The 20,849-nt window shown below is 41.7% G+C and overlaps 1 long non-coding RNA gene across 1 annotated transcript in view; it reads right to left on the bottom strand.

Moving 5' to 3' along the window:
• Nucleotides 1-4,434: 4,434 nt before the first annotated feature.
• Nucleotides 4,435-20,849, bottom strand: part of LOC133364286 (uncharacterized) — an 85,182-nt gene continuing 68,767 nt past the window's right edge. Inside the window, exons 3-4 of the long non-coding RNA XR_009757903.1 lie at nucleotides 6,120-6,217; nucleotides 4,435-4,980 (exon numbers count right to left, since the gene is read on the bottom strand). This is a non-coding gene — a long non-coding RNA (uncharacterized LOC133364286). The remainder of the gene's footprint in view (nucleotides 4,981-6,119; nucleotides 6,218-20,849) is intronic.

The following is a 20,849-nucleotide window of genomic DNA, read 5'->3' as shown; positions in this document are numbered from 1 at the left end:
TTCCTATGTCTCCGGTAGATATCAACGGGTAGTGTTGGGGGATGAGGTTTCAGACTGTTGGCCCCTCAACTGTGGTGTGCCACAGGGTTCTATCCTCTCTCCCATGCTATTTAACATTTATATGAAACCGCTGGGAGCCATCATCAGGAGTTTTGGGCTGCAGTGTCACCAATATGTGGATGACACGCAGCTCTATCTCTCATTTAAATCTTCACCAGAGTTGGCTGTGGATACCTTGTCCAAGTGCCTGGAGTCCATAAGTGGATGGATGGGAGAGAACAGGCTGAAGCTGAACCCCGATAAGACTGAGGTATTACTAGTGGGGGACAAGGGAAGGTTGGGTGATTTTGACCTGATATTTAATGGGGTGAGTTTGCCCCTGAAGGACCAGGTCCGCAGTCTCGAGGTCATCTTGGACTCCCAGCTGTTTATGGAGGCTCAGGTTTCTGCAGTGAGCCGGGCAGCTTGGTACCAACTTCATCTAGTACAGAGGCTGCGACCCTATCTTCCCATGCATCTGCTCCCACGAGTGATACATGCCCTGATCTCCTCTCGATTAGACTACTGTAATGCGCTCTACGTGGGGTTACCCTTGAAGACAGTCCGGAAACTCCAGCTGGTACAAAACGCAGCGGCATGCTTAATAAAGCAGACCCGCCGCCGCGATCATATCACCCCAGTGTTGATTGAATTACACTGGTTGCCAGTTGTATACCGGGCCCAATTCAAGGTGTTGGTTTTAACCTTTAAAACTCTATACAGTTCCGGCCCAGTTTATCTGAAGGAGCGCCTCCAGTATCACCAAATATGCCGCCAAACAAGATCAGCCTCACAGGACCTTCTCTCGGTCCCACCGACTAAGACAGCTAGGTTGGTGCGGACCAGGGAGAGGGCTTTTTCGATCGTGGCCCCCACCCTCTGGAACTTACTTCCCTTTGACCTTCGGCATGCCCCCTCCCTGTTGACTTTTCGCCAAGCCTTGAAGACCTGGCTCTTCAGGCAGGCCTATGGGATCTCTGGGGTGGGTTAGGTTTTACACTGTATTAATGTAAGATGGTCTTCAGATGAGATGTTATGATATTAATAATGTGATGATTATGTATATGAGCAGATTGTATTTTATATTGTATTTTATATTGTACGTCGCCCAGAGTGTCCGTTCAGTCGGACAGATGGGCGTCTGCTAAATAAAATTTTATTATTTATTATTATTATTATTATAAAAAAACAAATATTTCATTTTCATCCTATTCAATAGGAGCTGTGTGGGAAATTGTGAGGAAAACAAGCACATTTTAGCTTCTGGAAAATCTTTAGGTATTTTGTACCACTTCTACTTAGTGACGGAAAGATACTGTTTAAAGTATCTCTAAATCTCGCCTTGTTAGAGGATCAATACTAATCTTAGGAGTAAAAGTAGTATGATATACTAAGACACAAATTTGGAAAGCATTAATTCATTTACTCCAGCAAAGGGTACCTTTAATAAAATATTTTAAAAGAGTCTGTTCTGGTTCTGGATAGAAAAGTAATTAATCTGTCTTCTCTGGGGCTCTTGCCACCCTAGTTTCAGCCTGATATCCACAACTATCATTTCTTTCCTCACACAGAAAGATAATTAGTAGGTTTAATAGGCCTTTTTCATCTTCTTTTCATTGTTCTCAGTGAAGTCTGCTGCTCTTGACCCTCTCAAGACCTGGATTGGGGGTAAGCCATTTCATCAACCCAGGACTACAAGGGTAGTCCTACACTTCAAAGAACTTTGCCCTCCTAATGCTTTAAATCTCAAACTCTAGTAGCTCTGTAGCTTCTGACCTATAAAGTACAATAATATCAGTGGGATATCACATTAGTGGAACATCCCCTTAGAGAATTGTTGCTGGATTTTCGAAGCAGAAGAATTAGGAACATTTGAAACAGACTTTAAAATGTATTATTTCAACAGTTAGAACTAACTACTACTAACCTAAATAAAAGGTAGAGTTGAATTTGCACTATTGTACAGAACCACTAATGACCTCTTTGTATCATTTAAAGTGGTTTTAATTTTTATCTCACTCATCTTAACAGTCCTGTGAGGCAGTGCACTAATGCTATTATTTCACAGGAGGCATGTCAAAGCTTATTAAAACATTTGCAAAAAAAAAAAAACCCAGACATGCTACTCTCCTCCTAAAATGTATTTAGTAGGAGAAATTCTCACTAAAATGCTGGAGAATTTTCATGGCTTTTTTAAAAAAAAAAAAATCACAAATTACTGCAGAAATGTGAATTTAAGACTGGAAAAACAAGTAACCAAGAGAAGCAAAACTGACAGATCCTTCCATCCCTAATGGCCACCATAGTTTAGAAAAAAAGAAAGCAAGGGATGCTCATCCCCACTGCTGACCACCCCCACCTGGCAAGCTGATGGGGTAGCCCAGGGTGAAGGGGACCAGTAGAGTGGCACAGGGTGGCCTGGGCAACACCTTGCCCAGGGCTATGTAAAACTTGGCATAGATCCTGCTTCTCCATATCAAATGATAGCTATAGTGCAATTCTTTTATAAGATGTTTACTATTCTTTTAGATATTCAACGTGTTTTATTTAGGGTCCCTAGAGGGACTCACAGCAAAGGGCATATACAGAATTACAAAATTCTCAAACAGTGTCGATAGATATGCAGTCTTTACATTAATGATACAATTTATGTATATGTCACCAAGTAATAAAACAGAGTACCACCCTCCCAAAGTTCTCTCTTTCAGGTTGTTAGAACCTCTCTCTGAGGCTGGATCTTTCTGCCAGCCACAGAGGGAAAATGGTCGCTTCTCATTCACCTCAACTCCACAGCAGCCTTCTCAAAATGGTGGGCAGTGCTGGTAATTCAGAAAACCATAAAGTACAAACCTTTGTAACATAAAGAACATAAAAGAACAAGAAACCTATAGTGTTGGGTAAATTCATAACTCATTTTAAATTTTTAAGGAGAACCTCACTGCTAACCTGTTCTTAAGGGTTCAGGGCCTTACAGAGAGGAGATACCTCAGTGCAAGTTAGAGAATGATGCCTGGCTAAGAAATCTCCCTTTCTTGCAATAGGCTAGCGGCCAATAATGGCAGCTGCTCTCTGCTTCAGTTCTCTTACTCAGCATATGCAGAATTATTAAAGTAATATATACCAGTGGGTTACACTAGCACCATAGAGAGATGGATTCCAGTCCAACCTTCTCTCTGGGTCTGTTGCTTTCCACATTCCTGCTCGGGCATATGCTCACCCTTTAGCCTTGTTTAAGTAATATTTAATATCAATACAAGTGTTCAGAAAAACTATCCAGGATGGCTGTAGCACAGATGGCAAGGGGGTGCAGCCCTGTGCCCAAAGGTCAAAAGTTTTTGCATGGGTGTGTTTCACAGGGTAGCCAATCACACTTCCCACCCACCTCAAACTCCCTACCTGCAACTTTGGATCACTTACTTTTCTTCTCTGACCTTCACCATCACCACCCCGCACTTTAAAATTTAAACACAGATTAGCAGTCGGTTACCAAGCCTGCTTCACATCTTGGCCATGGGGCCTCCTAGAAGCGCCCGGAAACATCAGATGTCCTGGATGTTTGGGGGAACAGAAGATCCAGGAGCAGCTGCATTCCGGTCATTGGAACAGAGAAAAAAGCACAGCAGCTTGCTAAAAAAATTATTTTATTTTAGCATGTGTTTTTTAAATTGTTCTAATTTTTTTTAATTTTTTTTGTTTTTAAAAAATGTGTTTTAAATTTGTATGTTTGTTTTGATGTTTTTAGTTGTTGTAAACCGCCCAGAGAACTTCAGCTATGGGGCGGTATACAAATACAATAAATAAATAAATAAATAAATTTTGTATTTTATTTAATTTGTTAGTTGCCTCATACCTACTGGTCTCTAGGCAAATTACAAAAATGACCACCACTGTTCATGATACAATTCAAGATTGGGCAACAGCATAGCAACTTGTCCATTTTCTGAACAGCTGCACAGTACACTTAATGGGGATGCCAGCGTAAAATTGAAGCAGGTTGTCCATAGTTTAATTTTTCAACAGCAGCAGCCATCTCAAACACAGAAGAACTCTGCACAAGGTCCTGGCCTGTGGGCACAACAATCAGGATATGACAACCATTGCAGGCCCCACTGCTGCATTTGAGGGGAAGCACTGAACTCACAATTTTAAAAAATGACTGTGTTACAGGAGTAGCAGAAAGGCAATTTACCTTTCTGTAGTTCCTAACGTGACTATGTGGCTCAGTAAGTAGTCTTGATTGCAGAGCACATTTCCATAACAGTCTCCCCCATAGTGGAGTGACCAATGCTGAAATGGATGGACACCTCAAGATAGGATGCAAGATTAAACTGCCACCATATTGCAATGGCAACTTGCTTCTCCAGGGATATTGCCTTACACATTACAGTGCTCTGGTGTTGAAGATAAGGTATGATATATTTAGTAATGTGGAACAGGGTAGCGTTGGCGTGTGGAAATTCTCCTTCCACATTGTATCATCCCGCATCAAGAGAACTTCCTCTTCCCGCCACCAGGCAGTACGTTATTTGATCTAAAGGTGATGGTCTACATGTAAACATTGTGAGAACAAACTGCTGTACAAACCATGATCGCAGCTGCGCCTACTCTACCTCTTCTGCCCCCAAGTCCATTGAACATGAGATGTAAGTCTCATCTGCAATATTGGAATCATAGTGTAAAGGATCACGTGCTGCCAATTACATCGCCTTAAAATCTGGATCACCATTTGCCACTGCTTTATTATCAATAAATCTGGAATGGCAGTCAGTAGCTGCAATTGCACAGCAAGAAGAATCAGAAGTCAAGGATCCATCGCATGCCTGTAGAAGCACAGTTGAGGACATCATGGGGTTTTCAAGAAGTGCAATCACCTGAGCAGAGTGCAGAGTGCAGGCCACTGAAGAAATGATTTGTAGAATGACAGGACACTCAAAAATACTCCTTGATGAAATCACAAAATTCATGAATGAAATTGCATTTGATATCAGAATAAGTTTTATTGTAGTTCAAATACAATTTTTCAAATCAGTTTTAGATAACAGAGTAAATAACAACATAGGAAGTACTTGACACAGTTATAGCTAAATAATTAAATTAACGATTTTTAAAACAATTATGTTCTAAGAATATACATCAAATAGAACAATTCTGCTTAAAACAGAATTGTTTTAAGGCAGTAGTTTCTTTGACAAAATTGCATAAATGAGGACCATATTTCTCTGAATTTGTAGCTTTCCATTCCTGATGTTCTTGCTCTTAAAAAATATGTTAATTTAGTCATGAGTGCAAATTCCTAGCTCTTACAAAGCCATTCTTTACCATATGGCAATACAAAAACTTTCCACTGTTGAACAAACAACATTCTTGCTGCTGCAATCAGGTACAAGGAAGTTCAATATGTCCCTTTTTTATTTACTGTACTTTATAGTATAGTAATAATAGGAAGGGATCCAATCGTACCTCCTGTTGTAATATTCTCCAAGTTAACTTAACAATCATTTTCCAATATTTTGAGGATACGAGCAAGACCATCACATATGAAAATATGCTCCAGATTCTCTCTTTTATCTCCAACAAAGTTTAGAATAGTTTATTGCACCTGTTACAACTAGAGTTAGGTACCATCTAGACATAACTTCAAATCAGTTTTTTCTTATATTCACATTTAATGAGGATTTATGGGTTTTCTCCCACGTTTCCAGTGCTAGAACCAATATCTTGTGCCCACTTTATTATATATTATTTAGCTTGCTGTGGTTTGCAATCATATTTCAACATCAGATGGTAAATTTGGGATAATCTGTGTTTATCTTTTTTTAGGACTATTTCTTTAAATTCAGACAGATCCCTTAATAATTTCTTCTCTCATTAACTGATGGAGAATGGTGAGAAAACTGCAGGACAAATGTTTGCCACAGCACTACACAAAACACAGTGGAGCACCTCTGAATAAATAAATACATAGGACTGTGCTGCACACGTGTTCCTCTAATATTCCTAATGATGGTCATCAACCCTAATCCGGCAAAATTAGCCATGACAAAGTCCCACTGAAAAGGATTTAAGAGTAATGTGCCTACCTTGCCCAATTGTTTCACTGGGACTTGTTTAGCTGGATTAGGGCCAATTTATGTAGAATAAGATTCGATTCACCGAAGCACTGCCAATGTCACATATTCTGAAAAAGAATAAATCTAGTGAACTCCAGGCCAATTATGGATTTGTAGTCGCTGACTATGTTGCTGCTTTTTAATCTTGCTTGATACATTAGATAAGGCTCAGGCAAAAGTATAACTGCCAGAGGTTGCTTGTTCTACCTTTGTTTATGACCGGGGTGTGAAAATGTTACTTCAGCTTTCTGTAAATGGTTAATTGTGTGAACAGTATGCAGATAGTTGGATAAGTCAATCACTCTCAATGCTGGAATGCAGAAAAATTAATCACTCTCAAACGAAAGCTGTCTTATACATCTCTGCTTAACTGTGCAAACCTAGGCACGTTTACTCAAAACATTACCCCACAATGTTCAGTGGGGCTTACTCCCAGTTAAGTGTGCACAGAATTGAAGTCTAAGTTGCTCTTTTGTGCTGACCTCCGTCAAATCTAGTGGCACACTGTGATACAAACAGGAAGCTAATTCTTACTCTAATGAAATCTAAAATATCTTACACACCATCTCTCCTTATATGAATACAGAAAGCCAGATGTATCCTTCTAATTATGCCCTGCTGTGTATTCCAACAGTGTGTGATTTTGGGAACTACAGTCAGTGGGATCAGCCTGAAGTTGGGAAACAGTTTTCCCCCCACTGAAATTCAAATTTCAACTTTCTTACTTACCTTTAGACATGGTTGCAAGGTACATGTTTTGCAACTGACTATGAACTAGATTCAATACACTACTCAATGTTGTTATTTTATTTTAGTTTGTTTCAATGATATTTTTGTTTAATTGAATGTTTATGCATGCTGCATGAAATTTGATCCACCAGAACTTATTTCCTCTGCTTTCTGCAGCATAATGTATGGCAACAGTAAAAACAACTTGAAACAACTAAACTCTGGTGAGTGGGCTTGCATGTTCCAATGAACCCTGTGAGTGATGCCGTCGGGAGTCATGTACTCCCAGCAGGGTCACCCATAGCGGTAAGGTCAAGGGAGAGGAACCAGACAAAGAACGATCCAAGAAAGTCCTCAACGGCAGAACAGGAGGAGGATAACAATGTGTAAGTTACAATGGCTATGAAGGCGGATGAAGGCTGCAGCAGATAAAAGACTTCCAATCATCGTGATATCCATGCCATTGGATCAAAGCCTTTTTCTGTCAAGATTGTGTGTTGATCGTTGTGTGTCAATCTCCCCGCATAAAGCAAATTCACGCACAGGCGTCTTCCAAGCAAACCAACCAAACTAAATGTCCCATGGTGATAGGCAAATGGCGACGGGGGCAGTACTGTGAAATCCAGAAGCCTCTAGTCATGGACTGGCACATGGGCAGTGGATACAGATGCAGTTGTCCTGGCACAAGGACCGAGGCAGTTGAGTAGTTTGGCAGCTATATCCACGACTGAGCAGTCCTATTCAGGATCCACTCTGCTCACCCCGTATGGGGAGGGGGCTAGAAAAGGTGCCCTAAACATAGTCTGCCTCATCTCTCTCCCTGACTGGATCACCATGTCCAGTGGGGTCACCACTTAGCAGTTGGAAAAGACAATTGAATTTTGGGAAATGGAATATATGGACATTGCTGGACAATACAGATAGTGAACATCCTGAACGCAGGACTGCCATCATCACGAGGGAGTTGAGACGTCTTAATATTGACATAGCAGCACTCCAAGAAACTCGAAGAGCAGGAGAAGGACAACTGAAGGAAGAAAAAGGTGGTTATACCTTCTTCTGGAAAGGACTGCCTGAACAAGAATGGCGAAAACATGGAGTAGACTTTGCTATTAACAATAATCTTGTGAAGCTCTTGTCAGAAGTTCTTACTGGTATTCAAGAACGACTCTCAACTCTCTTCCATTATTGCAGCATGTGAACAAACTATTGGATACCAAACTAAGAAACATCAGGATTGGTTTGATGAGAATAATAGTGAGATTGAACATATCATTGACAAGAAAAAGAAAGCCTTCTAGATATGGCAGAAAGACATTAACTGTGCTGCTAAGAAAAAAACCTATGCCAGTGCAAAGGCTGAGGTCCAAAGAAGAACTAGAGAACTTAAGAATGCCTGGTGGAAAAAGAAAGATCAAGAAATCCAGCACTTTGCAGATGCTCACGATGCACGGGGATTTTTTAATGCCACAAAGGCCATCTATGGACCAACAAATTATGGTACAAATCCCTTATGTTCAATGGATGGTCCCAAACTTCTTAAGGATAAAGAGTCTATTGCACTGCGCTGGAAAGAGCATTACCACGACCTTCTTAATCATAACTATTGTGGCTGGTGATGTCTTCTGGCAAATTCCACAACAACAAACTAGAAATGACCTTGCAGTATCCTGTAATTTGGATGAAGTCAGTAAAGTCCTTAATCAAATGAAGAATAACAAAGCTAGTGGACCTGATGGAATTCCTGCTGAAGTCTTTAAAGAAGGTGGGCCTGAATTTACACAACTTCATAAGCTTATCGAAAAAATCTGGATGATGGAGGAGATCCCGGAAGACTTTAGGGATGCCATAATTATCACTCTTTTCAAGAAGGGTGATAGAACAGATTGCAGGAACTATCAGGGTATCTTCCTTCTTGCTACTGCAGGTAAAATCCTTGCAAGGTTCCTCACAAATCACCTCCTGCTGATCTCAGAGGATGTCCTCCACGAATCTCAAACTGGTTTCCGCCCTTCCAGGGGGACAGTGGACATGATCTTCACTGCACAGCAGCTTCAAGAAAAATGCAGGGAGCAGAATCGACCTTTATATATGGTGTTTATTGATCTGACTAAGGCACTTGACACTGTGAATTAAACCACTCTCTGGATCACCCTTCTGAAAACTGGATGCCCTGATAAATTTGTGAATATTTTGCCACTCCTTCATGACAACATGACAGCAACAATTTTGGATAACAATGGCTTTCAGAGCGATCTATTCAGTCGGATCAGACGTAAAACAGGGATGCGACATTGCTCCTACCTTATTTGCTATCTTCATTGCTATGATTCTACACCTTATTGAAGGGAAACTTCCTACTGGTGTGGAAATGATATATGGAACAGATGGAAAGCTTTTTAATCTCAGTAGGCTGAAAGCAAAAAGTAAAGTAATGTCAACCTCTGTCATAGAACTTCAATATGCCGATGATAATGTAGTCTCTGCACATTCAGAGAAATCTTCAAACTATCCTAAATGTCTTCACAGAAGCAAGACCTGCTCCCTGCATTTCTGGCTGATTTCCACCTGGCCTGGAAGGGCGGGGCCCTGTCTCTCTCCAGCTACAAAAGCAGCAACTGCTGAAAAGGCCAGAGACCATCTACCTGTGTGAGTTTCTGCAAGACCTGCTCCCTGCATTTCTGGCTGATTTCCACCTGGCCTGGAAGGGTGGGGCCCTGTCTCTCTCCAGCTACAAAAGCAGCAACTGCTGAAGGGGTCAGAGACCATCTACCTGTGTGAGTTTCTGCAAGACCTGCTCCCTGCATTTCTGGCTAATTTCCACCTGGCCTGGAAGGGTGGGGCCGTCTCTCTCCAGCTACAAAAGCAGCAACTGCTGAAGGGGCCAGAGACCATGTGTGTGTTTGTGTGCGTGAACCTGCTGCTCGGGATGTCTATAGACTACTGGGGTTAGTTGTTTTTTAGTTGTTTTGGGGATCAAGATTTAATTTTGGAGATTCATTTTTGCTGTTATTTGGACTATAGCATATTTTTGTTAAACACTGTTGTGAAGTGTGTGGGGATTGTTTAATTGTATATTTATTGAGATGTTCTCATTAGTTTGTTGTTTATTATTATTGTTTGGCTACTTATATACTGTGTATATTTATATGTTAAAAATAAAAATGCTACTTATTTGCTGGGAAATTGAAGATTTTTATCTAGGCCTTTTTATAAAGTGTTTGGTTCTCTTATTGTGACACATTTAAATGTTTTTTCTTTTAATAATGTTATTTGTTATTTAATTTTGAGAATTGCATTATTGTATTTATGCTTTATGATGTGTTATATTCATGTTTTTGTAAGCTGCCTTGAGGGCCTTTTGGCCATAAGGTGGGATATAAATTTAATAAATAAATAAATAAATAAAATAAATAAATAAATATGGAAAGCTTGGGCTCTCAATATTGAAAAAACCAAAGTGCATCATCAACAGGCGCGAGCTAGTCCCTCTGTAGCACCATCAATCCAGCTTAATGGTGTGACGTTGGAGAACGTTGATCACTTCCCCTATCTTGGCAGCCATCTCTCTGTAAAAGCTGACATTGATGCTGAAATTCAACATCGTCTGAGCTCTGCGAGTGCCTCATTCTCCCGAATGAAGCATAAAGTGTTCGAGGATCGGGATATTTGCAGAGAGACCAAAATGCTTCTTTACAAAGCCATTGTACTACCTACCTTACTGTATGCCTGTGAAACATGAACCATTTATAAATGCCACTCCCAACTTCTTGAAAGATTCCACCAACGCTGCCTCCAGAACATTCTGCAAATTACTTGGGAAGACAGACAGACTAATGTTAGCATTTTGGAAGAAGCAAAGACTACCAGTGTTGAAACAATGATTCTTCAAAATCAACTTCAATGGACCAGCCATGTTGTTCAAATGCCTGATCACCGTCTTCCAAAGCAGCTACATTACTCCCAACTTAAGGATGGAAAACGGAACATTGGTGGACAGCAAAAGAGGTTTAAAGATGTTCTTAAAGCGAATCTTAAAAAATGTAACATGAACATCGACAAACTGGGAAGTCTTGGCCCATGAACGTCCCAAATGGAGGTCGGCTATTATCAAAGATGCTGTGGACTTTGAAGAAGCACGAATACAGGGCGAACGGGACAAACGAGCTAAGTGGAAGGCACGTCAAACAAATCCTCATCGTGACCATCTTCCATCTGACTACCTATGTCCTCACTGTGGGAGGCTGTGTGGATCCAGAATTGGCCTCTAACTGTTAAAAACCTTATCTTGGAAGACAATCTTACTCAGCCACGAGTGATCGTCAATGAATGACTGAATTTACTATTTTATTGTGTATATATGTTGTATGTTTAAATCTGCATGTCAAATATTTTGGTCCCCAATGTACACGTAACACACAACCCAAAACAGTCTTGGGGATGCAAATTTCTCTCATGCAATGTGGATGGAAATGTTCTTAACAATCTACTGTGACTGGAGCTGCCTCACATAAGAATACATAGTGCAAAACATAGGGCTGTCTTCAAAGACAAATCAGAAATCAGCTGATACAAAAATTCAGCTGCTGGAAAGTTTCTGCAGTGCAGGCAGTTTGATTACAACATACAATTCTGCATCATTTGCATTGGTTACCCATTCATGTCCCGGTTGCCACTAATCGTTAAAACCCTAATCTTTAATTGATTTGGAATGAGGTTGTTCTTAATTTGCCATTAAACATCAGATGAAGAATGAGGTTATTTGAAGGATCACCTGCAAACTCATATGAAACTATTCATGCCCTAAAATCAGCTTCAGAAGCCCTGTCCTCTGGCCCACCACCAAAGCCGAGCAGGGCCTTCTCATTGGTGGCTCCACACTTGTGGAATTAAGTTCCTCAATAACTCTGCTTTGCCCCTGTTTTACAGCCATTATATGGATCCCAATTTTTTTTATTCTGCTGAGCTTTTTATATATTTTATTGCTGGCCCCCTATATATCATTTTCTCTGTCACTGCATTAAATGTTATTTATTCAATTGTTGTACTGTTTTTAGCATTTTCTTTATTAAAAGTTGCCTTGTGATAGCTTACACTAAAAGGCAGGGTTGAAATAAATAATGTAAATAATTACTGGATTGCCATTGCTGGTTCACCGGGGAAATCAGGCACCAGGCTTTTGGCCCTTTGGGAAGAAGGCTGTGAGGACCTTGCATCAGGGTGAGTCGCTGCCACCATTATTACCATCATGGGCATGGAGGCATGGGGGCACTGACTTTCCAGGACATGGAGGAGGCCGAGTTGTGGGGCGCCGACACCCAGGGCTCTGAGTCTGAGTTTGCCAACTTCACTCTGCACAGCTAGACTCGGATGTTGCCCAAAGCAGGGGGCAATGTGGGCGGTGGTGGCAGCAGTGGAGGAGGAGGTTCCGTGCAAGGCAGCCCTGGAGTCCCCAGAGGGCAGTGGGGTTGCCCTCTGTTGCCTCGCCGGGGCACCTGGACGCCCAAGAAAATCAGGACATTCCACTCCCAACAACAAACATATGAAACTATAGACCTGGTTGCAAATGCAATTCAGCTGGCTTTGAGGAGACTGGAATTTAACACAGTAAATGCAATTACTTGTACTACGGATAAAGCCACCATTAAGAGCTACTATGTGTATTGTTATTTAACCTTTGCAGATTGTATTTTGTATTGTTTTATTGATGCATTTTTATATTGCATTTTATATTTGTGTTTTTTGTAAGCCGCCTTGAGGGCCTTTGGCCAAAAGGCAGGGTATAAATAAACGAAGAAGAAGAAGAAGAAGAAGAAGAAGTAGCAGCAGCAGCAGCATAAGCAGCAGCAGCAGCATAAGCAGCAGCAGCATAAGCAGCATAAGCAGAATAAGAAGCAGCAGCAGCAGCATAAGCAGCAGAAGCATAAGCAGAATAAGAAGTAGCAGCAGCAGCATAAGCAGCAGAAGCATAAGCAGAATAAGAAGCAGCAGCAGCAGCATAAGCAGCAGAAGCATAAGCAGAATAAGAAGCAGCAGCAGCAGCATAAGCAGCAGAAGCATAAGCAGAATAAGAAGCAGCAGCAGCAGCAGCAGCAGCAGCAGAAGCATAAGCAGAATAAGAAGCAGCAGCAGCAGCAGCAGAAGCAGAATAAGAAGAAGAAGCAGCAGCAGCAGCAGAAGCATAAGCAGAATAAGAAGCAGCAGCAGCAGCAGCAGCAGAAGCATAAGCAGAATAAGAAGCAGCAGCAGCAGCAGCAGAAGCAGAATAAGAAGCAGCAGCAGCAGCAGCAGCAGAAACATAAGCAGAATAAGAAGCAGCAGCAGCAGCAGCAGCAGAAGCAGAAGCAGAATAAGAAGCAGCAGCAGCAGCAGCAGCAGAAGCATAAGCAGAATAAGAAGAAGAAGCAGCAGCAGCAGCAGCAGAAGCATAAGCAGAATAAGAAGCAGCAGCAGCAGCAGCAGCAGAAGCAGAAGCATAAGCAGAATAAGAAGCAGCAGCAGCAGCAGCAGAAGCATAAGCAGAATAAGAAGCAGCAGCCGCAGCAGCAGCAGAAGCATAAGCAGAATAAGAAGCAGCAGCCGCAGCAGCAGCAGAAGCATAAGCAGAATAAGAAGCAGCAGCAGCAGCAGCAGCAGAAGCAGAAGCAGAATAAGAAGCAGCAGCAGCAGCAGCAGCAGAAGCATAAGCAGAATAAGAAGCAGCAGCAGCAGCAGCAGCAGCAGAAGCAGAAGCAGAATAAGAAGCAGCAGCAGCAGCAGCAGCAGAAGCATAAGCAGAATAAGAAGCAGCAGCAGCAGCAGCAGCATATGAAGCATAAGCAGAATAAGCAGCAGCAGCAGCAGCAGCATATGAAGCATAAGCAGAATAAGAAGCAGCAGCAGCAGCATATGAAGCATAAGCAGAATAAGAAGCAGCAGCAGCAGCAGCAGAAGCATAAGCAGAATAAGAAGCAGCAGCAGCAGCAGCAGCAGAAGCATAAGCAGAATAAGAAGCAGCAGCAGCAGCAGCAGAAGCAGAATAAGAAGCAGCAGCAGCAGCAGCAGCAGAAACATAAGCAGAATAAGAAGCAGCAGCAGCAGCAGCAGCAGAAGCAGAAGCAGAATAAGAAGCAGCAGCAGCAGCAGCAGCAGAAGCATAAGCAGAATAAGAAGAAGAAGCAGCAGCAGCAGCAGCAGAAGCATAAGCAGAATAAGAAGCAGCAGCAGCAGCAGCAGCAGAAGCAGAAGCATAAGCAGAATAAGAAGCAGCCGCAGCAGCAGCAGAAGCATAAGCAGAATAAGAAGCAGCAGCCGCAGCAGCAGCAGAAGCATAAGCAGAATAAGAAGCAGCAGCAGCAGCAGCAGCAGAAGCAGAAGCAGAATAAGAAGCAGCAGCAGCAGCAGCAGCAGAAGCATAAGCAGAATAAGAAGCAGCAGCAGCAGCAGCAGCAGCAGAAGCATAAGCAGAATAAGAAGCAGCAGCAGCAGCAGCAGCAGAAGCATAAGCAGAATAAGAAGCAGCAGCAGCAGCAGCAGCATATGAAGCATAAGCAGAATAAGAAGCAGCAGCAGCAGCAGCAGCATATGAAGCATAAGCAGAATAAGAAGCAGCAGCAGCAGCATATGAAGCATAAGCAGAATAAGAAGCAGCAGCAGCAGCAGCAGCATATGAAGCATAAGCAGCATAAGAAGAAGCAGCAGCAGCAGCAGCATATAAAGCATAAGCAGCATAAGAAGCAGCAGCAGCAGCATATGAAGCATAAGCAGCATAAGAAGCAGCAGCAGCAGCATATGAAGCATAAGCAGCATAAGAAGCAGCAGCAGCAGCAGCAGCAGCATAAGAAGCATAAGCAGCATAAGAAGCAGCAGCAGCAGCATAAGAAGCATAAGAAGCATAAGAAGCAGCAGCAGCAGCAGCACCAGCAGCATAAGAAGCATAAGCAGAATAAGCAGCATAAGAAGCATAAGCAGCACCAGCAGCATAAGAAGCATAAGCAGAATAAGCAGCATAAGAAGCATAAGCAGCAGCAGCAGCATAAGAAGCATAAGCAGAATAAGCAGCATAAGAAGCATAAGAAGCATAAGCAGCAGCAGCAGCATAAGAAGCATAAGCAGCATAAGCAGCATAAGAAGCATAAGCAGCATAAGCAGCAGAAGCAGAAGCAGAAGCAGAAGCAGAAGCAGAAGCAGAAGCAGCATAAGAAGCATAAGCAGCATAAGCAGCATAAGAAGCATAAGCATAAGCATAAGCGTAAGCAGCATAAGAAGCATAAGAAGCATAAGCATAAGCATAAGCAGCATAAGAAGCATAAGCAGCATAAGCAGCATAAGAAGCATAAGCATAAGCAGCATAAGCAGCATAAGCAGCAGCAGCATAAGAAGCATAAGCAGCATAAGCAGCAGCAGCAGCATAAGAAGCATAAGCAGCATAAGCAGCAGCAGCAGCATAAGAAGCATAAGCAGCATAAGAAGCATAAGCAGCATAAGCAGCATAAGCAGCATAAGCAGCATAAGCAGCATAAGCAGCATAAGAAGCATAAGAAGCATAAGCAGCATAAGCAGTATAAGAAGCATAAGCAGCATAAGCAGAATAAGCAGAATAAGAAGCATAAGCAGCAGCAGCATAAGAAGCATAAGCAGAATAAGCAGCATAAGAAGCAGAAGCAGCATAAGAAGCATAAGCAGAATAAGCAGCATAAGAAGCATAAGCATAAGCAGCATAAGAAGCATAAGCAGAATAAGCAGCATAAGAAGCATAAGCAGCATAAGCAGCATAAGAAGCATAAGCAGAATAAGCAGCATAAGAAGCATAAGTATAAGCAGCATAAGAAGCATAAGCAGAATAAGCAGCATAAGAAGCATAAGCAGAATAAGCAGCATAAGAAGCATAAGCAGAATAAGCAGCATAAGAAGCATAAGCAGCAGCAGCATAAGAAGCATAAGCAGAATAAGCAGCATAAGAAGCATAAGCATAAGCAGCATAAGAAGCATAAGCAGAATAAGCAGCATAAGAAGCATAAGCATAAGCAGCATAAGAAGCATAAGCAGAATAAGCAGCATAAGAAGCATAAGTATAAGCAGCATAAGAAGCATAAGCAGAATAAGCAGCATAAGCAGCATAAGCAGAATAAGCAGCATAAGAAGCATAAGCAGCAGCAGCATAAGAAGCATAAGCAGAATAAGCAGCATAAGAAGCATAAGCATAAGCATAAGCAGCATAAGAAGCATAAGCAGAATAAGCAGCATAAGAAGCATAAGCAGCAGCAGCATAAGAAGCATAAGCAGAATAAGCAGCATAAGAAGCATAAGCAGCAGCAGCATAAGAAGCATAAGCAGAATAAGAAGCATTAGCATAAGCAGCATAAGAAGCATAAGCAGAATAAGCAGCATAAGAAGCATAAGCAGAATAAGCAGCATAAGAAGCATAAGCATAAGCAGCATAAGAAGCATAAGCAGAATAAGCAGCATAAGAAGCATAAGCATAAGCAGCATAAGAAGCATAAGCATAAGCATAAGCAGCATAAGAAGCATAAGCATAAGCATCATAAGAAGCATAAGCATAAGCATAAGCATAAGCAGCATAAGAAGCATAAGCAGAATAAGCAGCATAAGAAGCATAAGCATAAGCAGCATAAGAAGCATAAGCATAAGCATAAGCAGCATAAGAAGCATAAGCATAAGCAGAATAAGAAGCATAAGCATAAGCATAAGCAGAATAAGAAGCATAAGCATAAGCATAAGCATAATAAGCATAAGCATAAGCATAAGAATAAGAATGCCTCTGTGTGCAGTGTGCTTGCATGATTCCCAATCCAAGATGGGAATCCATGTGGATTTTTCTCAAGTTATGAGGCACTTGCACATACTTATCAAAAAGTTAATGTCTGAAGTACCTCTTAGCAGTTAAAAACAGAGAAGCCATTCCCACCACCCCCTATTTATTAGCTTGTTTTCAGCCAGATGTTTGCAAAACTGTTTAGCAGCAAACTGAAGTAATTACGCTTACAAAGGTTGGAGATTAAGCCTGAAAGGAGATGGAGAACAAAAACTGCTGACTTTCTACTATAACAACGTGGAAGAATGTATGAAAGTAAGAAAAGCTTAGCCATACTAGCCACGTTCTAAAATATTCAGAACCTTAAAAGTAGGAGAGGGGGCAAGAACAGGGGAGGCAGGCAAGAGCATGGAGTTAAAGTTTTATTCTATGGCTTAGAGGGAAGGAAATGCTTAACAGTAAAAGGTTGTTTTTCTCTTGGGAATCAATCTGCTTTTTTCTTTCTACTCCTTCAGAAAAGGCTGAACGGTAATTCCACTGACAGAAAGCATTTTTGTTATTTGTTCGTCCACGAAAGTACAAACTAGCTGCTCCCACTTGAGGGAAGCTCAAAATTGAAAATGTCCAAATATTGCTCAGGCAGGTCAGTCAAGGTTAGGGTTTACAGATGACTGTTCATACTAAATAAAATACTTAAGACACATAAAAGAACCTGTGTTTCTTTGGATTATGTCAAATGGAAACTATGAATCAATTCACTAATAGGCAACAAAACTTTAAGAACGTACCAACCGCCAACAGACATTTCTGTCAAACTTAAAAAGCAGGGAAATTGGACAGCTATCTGGGCCCCAAAGTTCTTGAGTTTCCTTGCCAGAGCTTCAAAGTCTGATATGATTTATTCGTAGCTCCACTTGGCAGTATCATTCATTCCCACATGGATGAAAAGAAAGGGATATCTGTCAGTGGGCTTTATAAACGATGGCAACCCTTCCGTCATATCTCTAATCCATCTTCCAGGGAGCAGCATAACTGGCGAGTCTGTGGATCTTCTCAGCTTACTTGTGTTTCAATCCCATGCAGTAGGGAGTCTCCCACCACTACTACTTTTCTCTTCTTGTTGTTGTGGGGTGTGGTTTCATTGCCTCGACTGAGCTTCAGCCTCTCGCTCACTGTCACATGGGTCCTGTAATTCCTCCCCTGCAGACTGTCTTCTAGTCTCATCCTCAAGAGACTGGAAGAGGTTCTGTAGTTTTACCAGTGATGGATGTCTTCTTGCTCTTCTGCTCCTGTCACCCTTTTCCATGGAGTTTCCTCCACTTCGTTGTTGCTCACCACAACAGTCTCCTCTTCTGTTTCAACATGCTGTTGTTCTTCTACCTCCTGTACTTCTCTGTGCTGTTGTTCAAGTGTTCTACCTAAGAACTCTTTATCTTCTCTTAGACTCTTCAGTGTGGCCACCCACCGTTCCAGGCCATTCCACTTTTTTCCCCCAGCAGTGCCACTAGCTTGTGCTTGTTGCCGTGTATGCCATGTTGTTCTTAGGAAAGAAAACAAACATTGCACACACCTTGCAGGTCAACACCACTGGAGTGTCCTTCCCATCCATAGTCTCTATTGCCTTTTCTTTCTTTCTTTCTACTTGTGTTGGAATGGCCTGTGCTTTGTCCTGTCCTCCAAGGTAAATAGGAGAGTCTCACTGGTATGTGGTGTATTGTACAAGGGAACAATCTTTTTAGGGACCTCTGCCAAACTTGTTACCTCTCCCTCTTCTCTTGTTCTGTTCGCTCGCTCTCTGATCATACAAAGATAATATGTAAGCTCACAGTTCAGCTGCAACAATTCTTAGATCATTGAAGGTTCAAAATATGCAAATTGAGATTTCCCGATTGAGAACCATGAGCTCCCACTCTAACTTACATATCACATGAACTGGAATTTCTGAATATCCCAAAGAGACTATCCTGGGATACTTGGAAATTGATAGTCAGTGATGTGATGGTTAAGAACTGGGTGTTCTATAAGAATTAATCCACTAATAGGCAAAAAACCTTGAAATTTAAGAATGCACCTATAGCCCACAGATATTTCTATCCAACTTTTAAAAGCAAGGAAATTGGGCAGCTATAGTGAATGCACCAAGGGAGGAGACCTCACCTCCTCTCTGAGATATTGTACTACCCTACAAATTTGTAAAACTGCAAACACAATTTGGGTTGGTCTTTCACAGTCCAATCCACTTCCTGTGTAGCTTGGAAGAATTTGGCAACCTGTACCTCTGGGTTTATGGTGAGTGGTGGCAACTCCTGCCATTTCAAAGTCGGAGAATTACATTTTGGTATGTTTGTTGGTGTTCTTCTTACTTTGCTTCTTTCCTATGTTACTATCTTTCAACTGAGAATCTAACCTAGAAAATTATATTTCTTTCATTATTCATCCTAGAAATCTGTGTCAAATTTGTTTTAATTTCAAAGCTTTTTATTGGTCAATGTCATATGATGGTGAAGACAGCCTTTTGTGTTTCAAACTGGAGGTTATGTTCCATTTCTATTTTGGGTGCATTAACAGTTGAATCTGAAACTGCAGGTTGATGTAAAATCAGACTGATTACAATATGTTGTTACTTAAGCAATGAATATAGCTGTAGGAAAAAACAAACTTGGCCTGCCCAAGATGCATGTGTTCAGCCTGCTACGCTTAAACCCCTTCATTTTAGGAAAGGTGGGCATGGTCAATTAAAAACACAGAGCACACCTAGAATTTTGCTAGAATATATTTCACCTCCCACTGTTTTGTCATGTGCAAACTGAGACACTCCTCATGTCCACTGGAGACTATTCTGCAGAATGGTTTGTGCCATTATTCCACAATTGTTTTTAGAGTTTTATAGTGTAAACTTTGCATACTGTTGCTGTACTTCACATAATCACAGAAACAGAAGCAAAACAAATTGATTCACTATAGGAGACTTCACTAAAATTGCAAAGTAAATCAAACATATTTAAAATGACTATCTGAACTCTATCAACTGTCTTAATAATGTTGCTTCCTCCCTGCTAAAACAAGATAAGCACAACACATCTCTTGTTTCTGTTGTTTGGGGTGATTGCAGGTGCTGGCACCACTCACTATATGCTCAGAGGCACAGGTCACCAAATTCTTCCAAGCTACACAGGAAGTGGATTGGACTGTGAAAGACCAACCCAAATTGTCTTTGCATTTTGACAAATTTGTAGGGCAGTACAATATCTCAGAGAGGAGGTCAGGTCTCCTGCTCCCCTGGCACATTCACTATAGCTGCCCAATTTCCCTGCTTTTAAAAGTTGGATAGAAATATCTGTGGGCTATAGGTACATTTTTAAACCACAAGGGGTTTTTTGTCTATTAGTGAATTTCTCTGCTTTTTAATCCGGGAGGTAAGACATGGGATCCTGTGAAAGTTTGCTGGGAATGTATTGATCATTTGCATGCTTATTGAGTTCAATTGGATTTACTCCCCTGATATCATGCTTAGGATAGGTGAAACTGATCACAGGGAGGTTGAGAGGGCAGGAGGGGGAGAGGATGAGGGAGGCAGAGGGAGGGAGCAGGCAGAAGGGGAGGGGGGAGGAGGGCAGGTTTGATTATTTGCATGCTTTTTGAGTTCAATGGGATTTACTCTTGTACAATCATGCTTAGGATAGGTGAAGCTACTTTGGGGAGGGGCAAGGAGGGGGGAGGAAGGGGTGGGGAGGAGATTGGGTGGGAGGGCACTGGGCAGAGGGAAAACCCCTTTCCTTTTCAAAAGGAAAACACTGTGAACAGTATCATTGTTTTTCAGGGTTCCCCCGGCCTTTTTATTCTACATCAGGTACATGTAGTCTCCCACCCAAATTTAAACCAAAGCTGTCACTGTCTACATCCAAACTAGACCTTTACTTCACTTTTGACAGTCATGGCTTCCCCCAAAGAATCCTGGTAAGTGTAGTTTTTGAAGGGTGCTTGGAGAGGCCCTGTTCCCCTCACAGAGCTACATTCCCCAGAAGAGGGGCTGACTGTTCGACCACTCTGACCACTGGAGTTTAAAGTGGAGTAAATGTCTGATGTGGCCCCCTGATAAGCCAAGCCAAACAGCTGTGCGTCTGGCTTTTAGACCACTGACAGTTGGTTCTTACTGAGCATGCCCAACATTATAATAGACTTTAATTTTAAATTTCTTAAATTAATTAAAAATCAGC

The sequence above is a fragment of the Rhineura floridana genome, chromosome 9 (assembly GCF_030035675.1).
Source record: "Rhineura floridana isolate rRhiFlo1 chromosome 9, rRhiFlo1.hap2, whole genome shotgun sequence".
NCBI lineage: Eukaryota > Metazoa > Chordata > Lepidosauria > Squamata > Rhineuridae > Rhineura > Rhineura floridana.
Note: the sequence above shows the minus strand (reverse complement) of the source record. Positions and strands in the feature narration are given on the sequence as shown.